Raw genomic sequence first — 10,889 nt, 5'->3', positions numbered from 1 at the left:
GTTTGAAAAAGTGTAACCTCGTTTCGAACCGTGGACGTCGATCAGGAGGCTGAGATCGCACCACACGCCTACCGACGCTTCAGGAAACGTTTTGTTGGATATACAATAAAAAGATTGATTGACCGAAATATGATCTTAATATTTCTATAGTTCAATTCTTATGAAACATTCTCTAAGTTTGGTCGTATGAAATACGTAGACCAGTATGCTCAGTGTATAAGTTAGACCTGACTTGGAACATATGTGCTACTTGAGGAATTGTGTTTTGCTTCCAAACAACATACAATCTACTGCAACACTACTACCATATTAGTGCAGATAAAATGGAGCAATACGTAACTGGAAATGGAAGTACATTGAGAAACGAACATAAAATTTTTCATTAGATTGTCGTATAAATTGCATTCCATTAGTGAATCGTATGAAAATCAAAACATTTTCTAGTGGCGAAATTTCAAAAGAGAATCGTATGATCGTCTTACGACCAGTATCCTGAGTGTACATATATGTCTGAATTTGGTCACAATCAAGTAACTGTAACCAGATTTGATAGAAAGGTGTTACTTGAGTCAATTCAACAGATTTTAAGCTCGCTCCAATTTAATTGCAATATTATACTTTTATATACCAGTATCCTCAGAGTTGAACAAGAAATCTCTGGAGTAAGGTCTCAGTTTTACAAGAAATCTGTGGAGAAAGACCTCGGGTCTACACGCGTAACCAAAGTTCTATCGACTAGAATCGAAGTTTCAAAAGAGGTACAAGCTCTTTGTGGATTTTAGTATAAAATGGGATCACTACATATATCCTGCACTATTCTAGAAATATATGGAGTGAGGTTTAAAGTCAACATGCATAATCAAAGTTCTATTGACTTGTTTCAAAAGTGGTACAATCTCTTTATGGTCCTTGTAATAGAATATGACCACAGCATATGTTCTGCGATATCCAAGAAATCTCGCTTATTTTTTCAAAAGGACCTAAGTAACATTTTTTTTATGAACTAATTTCAATACAGCAATCAATAGCTTTAATGTTGTTCTGTTGATTGCGCTAATCAAATTAATTCATGAAAAAAATGTTACTTAGGTCCTTTCGAAAAGTTAAGCGAGAAATCTCGGGAGTGAGATCTTAAGGCGTACACCCGTAATCAAAGGTCTTTCGAGAAGTTTCAAATATGATACATGTTTTTTGTGGACCTTAAAATACTATGTGGCCTTGTCCCATTCATTTCCTGGGGAAATCTATCACACATAGGAATATGTACCATATTTGAAACAGTCTGGTAGGTCATATCGGTTGTGTGCGCTCAATGTTTTACTTGCCAGAAAACGCAATGAATCATTGTAATTGGGGATGCGGGACGCCAGTCAGAATAAAAACTAAATAGAGTTTATTACCAGTAACACAGATGAAACATTGAAATCGTTACATCAAATGCAATTCAGAAACCAAAAAACCCCACCCCCTGACCATTTATCTGGCTACACCACTGATTCTGACAACTTGTATTGTCATAACGGCGCTGGTCAAGTCCTTATAGTCAGTTGGGAAAGGAGAGGAATGCTAGTATGTAGTAGTAGTAGTGTTTATTATTTTTGTGATTTTTTCAGCAGTGAGCACGCATGTTGACAAAAAGAAGCGTCGAATTTGGTGCCGTATTACTTTGTTTAGCGATGAGATGGATATATATACAGTGAGATGGAGATCGGAACATTTCCCCTAATTGTTGCGAACCCAAAACAGAAATCGCTCTCAATAGATAAGATAGATAACGAACGACAAAAGATATCTTAGTTACAAGATAAAGATTGTCGCTGTCGTCTCTGTCCGGAACATCTTTTGCTGGCGTAGGGTGCTAAATGCCAATGAAGAAAAAATACATACGATTGGACAGTTTGGTACCCAACATGTTTCGGACAGCAGAACAAAAGTAAACGAAGCGACAATCTTTATCTTGTAACTAAAATAGGGGGGCGGGTTTTGTTCTATTATTGGCAGGGGGGTTTTTGTCGACCAAATTTTATGAAATTTGGTCACAATATTCTTTGATAATATGCAAAGAATGTTTAGGCCAAATTTGAGCCTAGTCAGTCATAAAAAAACCCCTGCCAATAATAGAACAAAACCTGCCAAAGCCGTCATTCCCCCTATCTTTTCGAACAACGATAAAGGAGAGGCAAAAACCCCTATCTTTTCGAACAACGATAAAGGAGAGGCAAAAACCTCTTCGCATCATAACAAGCCATGAAATCGAAACTATCGCACTTGTATACAAGTTGAAAAAAAAACCTTATTCGGATAGGCGGCCTCCACCGAGAGGGTTTGATAAAACGCGTTGTTTTCGCTCATTTTATGTTGGGGACCATATTTTTTCGCACAGCTGTGTAAAACAAGTTGAAATGCATCGTCAGAACCGGAGACCCCCAAATTGCCAATTTGCCAAAGAAATTTATTGAAGGCTCAGGAGAAACGTTCTGCTATAGTGGAGTTCTAGCAAATGTACGTTGCTTTCGTTGGTTTTAGCCCCTATGACGATGGACGGAAATACCTGCCGTGTCCCTACTCTTCATGAATTACTTCGAGAATTTCCACAAAACTCCTTTTGAATGTCACATAGAATTTGCACGCCCGGAAATTTCTCCAGATTTTTTTCTGGGAATGCTTACGGAAATTCAATTGCGAATTTTTCCAGAAAATACTTCCACGTAGTTTCCGAAACATTCGTCCAAGAATCCACCTGGAAAATCGTTTTCGAATTTGTCAGTAATACCTTCGGAAATTTCCCTTAACACTCCTTAAAAAAATCTGTTTCTCTTGTGCTTATCTACTTTGACAAATAGTGGGAGCCCATTTGTTTGGTTAATTCACGCTGAACATTCCAATGGGACGGATCATCAATTCTACCTAGTTTTACTTTTTGGTTTCTAGAGCTTAAGAACAAAGCTTTTCATACCATTTCCAATACGTGTTGCTAGATTATTCATACTATTGCATTCTTAGCATAAAATGCTGAAGAAAACATTATTAAAACAAATTAAAAGTTAGAAGAATTGTTTTGTGTTTGGACATCATGGAAAAGTTACCGAAAAAAATCTGAAAGAATTGAAATATTTCTAGGAGAAATTCGAAAAGAAATTCCTGTTTCAAATAAGATTTTTTTTAAATAAATTCTTGAAATAACTTCGGGCGGATTTTTCGATGGGCTTCTATATTCTCGACGGAATTACTAAATTTGAAGTATTTTGAAATGGAGTTCCTTAAAAAAAAGAATCTTTTCGAGTTTCCAAATTAAATTACTTGTCATAAGACAACACCAATGAAGAAGAAGAATATGAAATTGACTGAAAATATGTATTTCCAATAGGATGAACCAATAGAAATGTTCAGTACGAAACTCGTTAACTTACTGGTTTAATTCTCGTTCAATAGCCATCGGTGTGGTGAAAAATATTCATGCGGCGGCTCGCCGATTAATTTTCGACGGCGGCGGCGACGTGAGAAAATCACCGGCTGCGGCGGCGGCATGACGTACATATCATGCAGTAATCCATCTGGTACCATACGGTACAATCACACCATTCTGCTACACCACTGAAATAAAAATTAGCCTTACTAATCTTCACTTTCACTTTGTGAAATCCTGATTCAGGATTTAAATAACACTTTCTTCTCATTTCTTCACTCCGCAGCAAAACGAAGTGCACATATAAATTCAATAAGCCCCAATTCACTGAAAAAAAAGCCCACCACACGACCGCAACTACCGTCACTTGCGCGATAAATTCAATTGAACACTACTAAAGAAGAAAAAACAGTCAATATTCAGCTGATGTAACTGTTATTTCTGTTTTTTCTTCAAAACTATAACGAAATAGTTACAAACAACGCGAACCGCACGCCCGACCGACGACCGTGTTGACAAGACTTGAACTGTTCCTTTCGATTTACCGGCCGTGGAAGGCAACATGAACCGCACGAAGACTCTGAGCGGGTGGTTAGTTTGCACGCTTAAGTTAATCAACACAGTTTTGTATACACATAACGGGCATTTCATGAGATAAAATTATTATGTGAATAGTAAATTAACCAACAATGGATCTCCTAGCACCTGCATTTCACTATTGCTACTATTGTGGTGTCAAATTGTTGATTCATTGTTATTATGGTTCCAGTTGAAATTAGAATGGATCGCAAAAACCGCCGCTATGAAATGAACAGATCGTGCCACCGTAGACATGTTCTGTCAAAAGCACATGAATAGAAATACGTATGCGTATACAGTGCCGCCGTTGTTTTGATGCGGCGAGTGCTAAATGAGATACCTAGATTGATCCATTTCGATCTCGCGAAAACTGATTTTATTCGCGTTCAACTTATAGCGCATCATTGCACACGTAGTACATATTGTTTGCAACCAGATGCGCTATACAGCGCACCAGATGCGCAGTAATAAAACTTGCGACTAATAAGAGGAACATTGATTTTCGCGAGTTCAAAAATTAGATTTTTAGCTGCACAAATAATATCTGTTTAGATATTGCCGATTTCACCAATTTGAAGAGTTATGTGTAGATTGTGATTTGCCCGCTTCTTTTTCTCACACTCACTCTCATTTGTAGTCCCAAAAATTGTTTGTTTCTACAGAAACAGGTTTAAAAACTTTGAAACGAATTGAATAATGCATGTTTGATTCGTCTATTAATAATGACAATCGTTAAAGTATACCAGCAAAATACAGCAGTTACCCTTCCTGGCAATCTGAAATGAAACCTTGGGCCCCGAAGGTTACACAAAAAAGCCAAAAACTCAACAGCGCAGATACCACAATTGGCAGAATTATTTGCTTCGTCGCATGAATCAAATCTCTTAGGCTAGAGCTAGACCCCTTTTGCTTTATTTTATTATGAGTAATCGAACTGATTGCTCAATTCAATATGAGGAGAATTATTGAGAGGAAATGGAGAATTCAAAGATTCTACCGTCCTTTTTTGTTAATGCTCAATGTATAGCAACGTGGAAACGAGACCTTCTGAAGGTTTTTCCCAGAACGGTGTCCTTGCAGGCAGAGTGTATGTAATTAAGAATGGCGACGATACTGTCAGAATTGGAACAAAACTCATCTGTTATTCCCATATAAAATTGTGTTCCAAACGAGCAGGAGACCTGTCAAATGCGGCACACTCTGCTTGCAGGATCACCACCGCTTGGCGGTATTTTACTTTTGCAAATGGGTCCAACCCAGGGTCCAACGTAAAACGGAGGCACATGTAACGGGATCAATAGGTACAAACAGCTCTGAGAAGTGCTGTTGAAATTAAAATAGCATTGGGTAGCATTAAAAACTTCCTGCAGCATTGTACATATTGCACAGAGAGAAGGGGTAACGATGGTAAAGTGAACAGGTGGGGTTAAGTGGGTAACGGGAACGGCTTGTTTATTTATTTACTAGCAGACCCGACGAACTTTGTTTCACCTAAAATTGATTTATTTTCTGATTAATTCTCTAGTTATGAAGAAATTTCTGTTTCATTTGTATGGGATCCCCCCTTTCCAAAGCGGGAAGGGTTCTCAAACCATCTTAAGATCCTTCCCGGCCCCAAAAACCTCTGCATACAAATTTTCTCGCCGATCGGTTTAATAGTTTCGGAGTCTATAAGGTTCAGACAGACAGAAATTCATTTTTATGTATATAGAAGAAGAAGAAGAAGATTTATAGAACAACTAGGATTTAGCTAGTCGCGCTGCAGCAAGGTACCCGGCAGAACGTGGAACGTTATAGACGGAAGCGGAGTCAGCAGACCCGTCTTTTTGAAGGAGAAGAAACGCCGCCTGGAAGAGGCGGAGTGCGAGGAGATGGAACAGCTGTGCCGTTCTCAAGAAACACGCTTCGTGCCGCGAGCCGAAATGTGCAGGGATAAGGATGGGAGCATCTTGACGGACGAACGTGTGGTGATCGAAAGGTGGAAGCAGCACTACGAGAAACATTTGAATGAAGTGAAAGTGAAAGTCAAGGCAGCGGAGGAGATGACTACGTCAGTTCAGCGGACTATGGAAGCCAACCAGCCCCCTTGAGGGAATTTAAGGATGCCATCCAACAGCTAAAGACCAATAAAGCAGCTGGTAAGGATGGTATCGGAGCTGAGCTCATCAAGATCGGCCCGGAAAAGCTAGCCACTTGCCTGCACAAATTGATAGTCAGAATCTGGGAAACTGGACAGCTACCGGAGGAGTGGAAGGAAGGGGTTATATGCCCCATCTACAAGAAAGGCGGCAAGCTGGAGTGTGAGAATTTTCGACCGATCACCATCCTTAATGCCGCCTACAAAGTGTTATCCCAGATCATCTTCCGTCGTCTGTCACCATTGGTGAATGAGTTCGTGGGAAGTTATCAAGCCGGCTTCGTTGACGGCTGCTCGACAACGGACCAGATCTTTACTGTACGGCAAATCCTTCAAAAATGCCGTGAATACCAGGTCCCAACGCACCATCTGTTCGTTGATTTAAAAGTGGCATACGACAGTATAGACCGCGTAAAGCTATGGAAAATTATGGACGAGAACAGCTTCCCTGGGAAGCTTACCAGACTGATCAAAGCAACGGCGGATGGTGTGCAAAACTGTGTGAAGATTTCGGGCGAACACTCCAGTTCGTTCGAATCGCGCCGGGGACTAAGACAAGGTGATGGACTTTCGTGCCTGTTGTTCAACATTGCGCAAGAAGTCATGCGGAGAGCCGGGTGCCGCGGCATGCCGGGGTACGATTTTCAACAGATGCAGTTAATTTATTCGTTTCGCGGATGACATGGACATTGTCGGCCGAACATTTGCAAAGGTGCCAGAACTGTACACATGCAGACAAAGTACATGCTTGTTTTTTTCATGGAAGGGGTGGGTCTGCTGTCTCCGTTTCCGTCTATTGCGTTCTACGTTCTTCCGGGTTCTTTGCTGCAGCGCGACTGTCCACGCTGCGCCCTTCTTCTTCCGAATCTGTATGCACTCTTCGCCGAACCAACTCTAGTAGATGGTATGATTACCTGTAAACGTTCACACCATTATTGATCCCTTCTAACACTCCTCCTGCAACGCTACGATGCCGAATCTGCTGTCTTTCAGCACATCGACGAGGATCCGTGTGCTCTCAATGAGGTTGGAAGATTTGCAATTCAACGAACCGAACTTTCAGTTCCAAGTTTCACTGAAATTCGTAGTTTTTAAATATGCGCCCTCATAACCACTTAGTTGTACCAGCGCCCCCTTTAAAAATAGGCGACTAAGTAGCTCATATTTTACGACGACAGGGCTGAATACAATAAGGTCGGTCTTTGCGAGGGGAATACGTTCCACGTAGAACATCCGCGTAGAACAACTTTGTGAAAACAATCGCGAAGAAAAATGGCGTAAATGTCGAAATTCGCTTAAAAAACGAACAGTGGGTAATGTCTGTGACATAACCGCGAAGTGGACGTAGGACTTGACTTGACCATGCCTTTGAAGATCTTCTTTCTTCTTCTTCTTCTTCTATATACATAAAAATGAATTTCTGTCTGTCTGAACCTTATAGACTCGGAAATTACTGAACCGATCGGCGAGAAAATTTGTATGCAGAGGTTTTTGGGGCCGGGGATGGTTCTTAAGATGGTTTGAAACCCCTCCCCACTTTGGAAAGGGGGGCTCCCGTACAAATGAAACACCAATTTCTTCATAACTCGAGATCTAATCAGATAATAAATCAATTTTAGGCGAAACGAAGTTCGTCGGGTCTGCTAGTGTATAATATATCCAAATCTCTCACGTCACCTAATTTGTATAAAAAATCGGCAAACATTATTATAACAATTTTCATGAGCAATATAGGAAAAAATATCTCAAAAAGAAAAGCTCTCAATCGATTTTTCATCTAATAGTGGATTTTTTTGTGATTTATTTCATTATATGTCAGAGTTCTTGTTATGTAACGGTTACGAAAAAATCTTGAAAATCTGCTATTCGCGTATAACATTTTATCTCTAGAGTATTTTAGAATTTTTAAGAACTCTTTAGTAAGTCTATCAATGGCTCTCAGGAGAACCGTATGCTTTGAAAATAAACATTTTCTATGTCCATCTGTTGCGTCATGTTGCAGTGGATTGTAAAACTAATGTTGGGTGCTCCGGGTGGAGCGCGAAACCAAAGCTGTCTTCATGCAGTGTAGGTATGTGCCGACGTGTGTTGTTTCTCCAGATGGAACCAGCGGGATACGAACTGCCGACCGATGAACCGGTGACCAATTGCGAGCATTATCATTATCTTTCTTGGCCCTGATAAGGGCCGGAAATTAACTTTTTCATTGACAACTGGTTGACCGAAAGAGTTTTTCGTTCGAAACCAAAACACACACACGGTTTCTTCAAAAGCATCGCAATTCTTTCTCTTGCTTTTCTTCAGCCTGTCTCGGATCGATACTGATGCCGGCCGGCCTCGGCTCGACTCTGCTGCTGTTGCCGGTATCTGCTCGGCATTGCTGCGGTGTCGGGTCTGTGGGGTGGACTGCTTCTGGAACTTCTTCTACTGCTGTACTGATGGCTATGCTTCGGCTGATGTTGGCCTCGACTCTGCCGGGCCGAAAAAGTGGATAGTATGGACGATGCTGCCTTGCTAAAAGGTGTGAATGCTGTCGAATCGATATTACTGTTACTTGGCTTGTCCCGGTCAGAATGAAAGGAAAAAAAATCACGTTGCGCTATTTTATGCCTTCTCGTCAGCAGCAGCTCATTCGCAGCTTCGACTGAAGGGCCTCCGAGTCCATGCGATATCGACTGAATAAGGAAATTATTTAACTCTTATAGCCTTGAAAAAGGCTGTTTGTTTCGGCTTGGTCCAACTAATAAGAAGGACTGAATGCTCTGTAAGCGAATGCACTTTTCTTTTCTACTTATTTTTGAATCGTCTCTGCTTCCCGATTGGTCGGCCAATCAGTGAGCGTCTTGTATCCCGTTCCTTTGGCAGCCAAAGCGCTTATCATCATCGACGCGTTCGTGATGGGCTTCTTCTTCTTTCTTTTGTTGCTCGCTGCTGGCGTCTATTTCCTAACGGGACTTTTCGCACGGTACAGGCCACAAGCCAGGCAATCGAGCTAAGAATTGCTGTTCAGGTGGGAAGTGCGGAAAATTTAGGATTGGTAGCTTGGGAGAACATTCAGTCACGTTCGCTTTGTGCGCGAACAGTATCAAACAATGTTTTTCTATATAAATCGATTGATAGCTTTTCATTTTGAGATATCTTTTTTAAATTGCTCACGAAAACTGTTATAATAATGTTTGGGCTGTTATCACCGATTTATTTATCTAAATTAGATTATGTGAGAAATTTGGACATATTAAGTGTCTTTAAAGGCATGGTCAAGTCTAGTTTTTCGTCCACTTCGCGGTCACAGTTCTTGTTATGTCACGGTTATAAAAAATCTTGAAAATTTGCTATTCGCGTATAACATTTTATCTCTAGAATATTGGATTTTACACCCAAGTACATTTTCTAACGCGGAGGGTATTTAAAACTTTGATATTATATATATCAGTGGCTCTCAGAAGAACCGTTTGCTTCAAATAAATACATTTTCTATCTCCATCTGTTGCGTCATGTTGCAGCGGACTATAAGGCTGATGCTGGGTGGAGCGCAAAACCAAAGCTGTCTTCATGCAGCGTATCCGCTTGACATGTGCTGTTTCTTCAATGGAACCAGCGGGATGCGAATTGCCTTAATGCAGCATGCGACGAACCAGTGACGAATGCCACCCAATTGCGAAAATTATTATTAAATCTCTTGGCCCTGATAAGGGCCGAAAATTAACTCCTTTCGGGGAACTGGTTGACCGAGGGGGTATCTTTACTCGAAATCAAAACACACACACACGCGATTTCTTCAAGAACATTGCAGTTCTTGATTTTCTTCAACTTGTTTCGGCTCGATACCAATGCCGGCCGGTCTCGGCTCAACACTGATGCCGGTCGGCCTCAGCTCTTCATTGATGCCGGCTTGTTTCGGCTCGACTCTGCTGCTGCTGCCGGTATCTCCTCGGCATTGCTGCGGTGTCGGGTCTGTAGAATGGGCTGCTTCTGGAACATTTTCTGCGGCTGTACTGGCATGCTTTGGCTGATGGTGGCCTCGGCGCTGCCGGGCCGAAAAGCGGATGATGCGGACGATGCTGTTTTGCGAAAAGTTGCGAGTGCTGTCGAATCGATGCTGCTGTGGCTTTGCTTGTCCTGGTTAGAATGAAAGAAAAATATCCCGTTGGAAGTTCTGAACAGGATGAGAAGGAGAAATTGCGTCATCCTCTTTTATGGCTTATTTTGGTGCGCAGTTGCAGCTTATCCGCTAGCGTCTGCACCCATCAGAATCAAGCGAACAAATGACGCGAGGAACAAGCGGCACCCATATTTATAGGTTTCAGTGCAGTCAATGTTTTGCTTCGAAAACAGTTTTAGGCCTATTGAAACAAGTTTTTCGGGTCATATCAAGTATGAATATGAAAGGCATACTTATGATCTGTCGATTAAGGGGTTTTCCGAAGAGATCCGTTCACTGGGACAAACGCTATTATCATTCAAAATCTTTCAACACAGCGTAACGCGGTCGATTTAGAAATATTGAAATGACACCCGGTATAGTGAAGAAAGACGTAAGTCCTACGTCAAAATTGCGTGGTTTATGAAATCCGCTTAAAAAACGACCCCAGTATACACATTCATAACAGAATTTTTCACTTATGTAAAGATAAGTCAGTGCAAGTAGTGCGACTTTTAATGAAAATTACATAAAACCTAAAGTTCCCACCTTTTTCAAAGTCGAAGAAGAAACGTAAAGACAATATTTTAAAAAAAATTGCGCAGGAAAGCAACCGAAAGAATTTT

This window comes from Armigeres subalbatus, chromosome 3, assembly GCF_024139115.2.
Source record: "Armigeres subalbatus isolate Guangzhou_Male chromosome 3, GZ_Asu_2, whole genome shotgun sequence".
NCBI lineage: Eukaryota > Metazoa > Arthropoda > Insecta > Diptera > Culicidae > Armigeres > Armigeres subalbatus.
Note: the sequence above shows the minus strand (reverse complement) of the source record.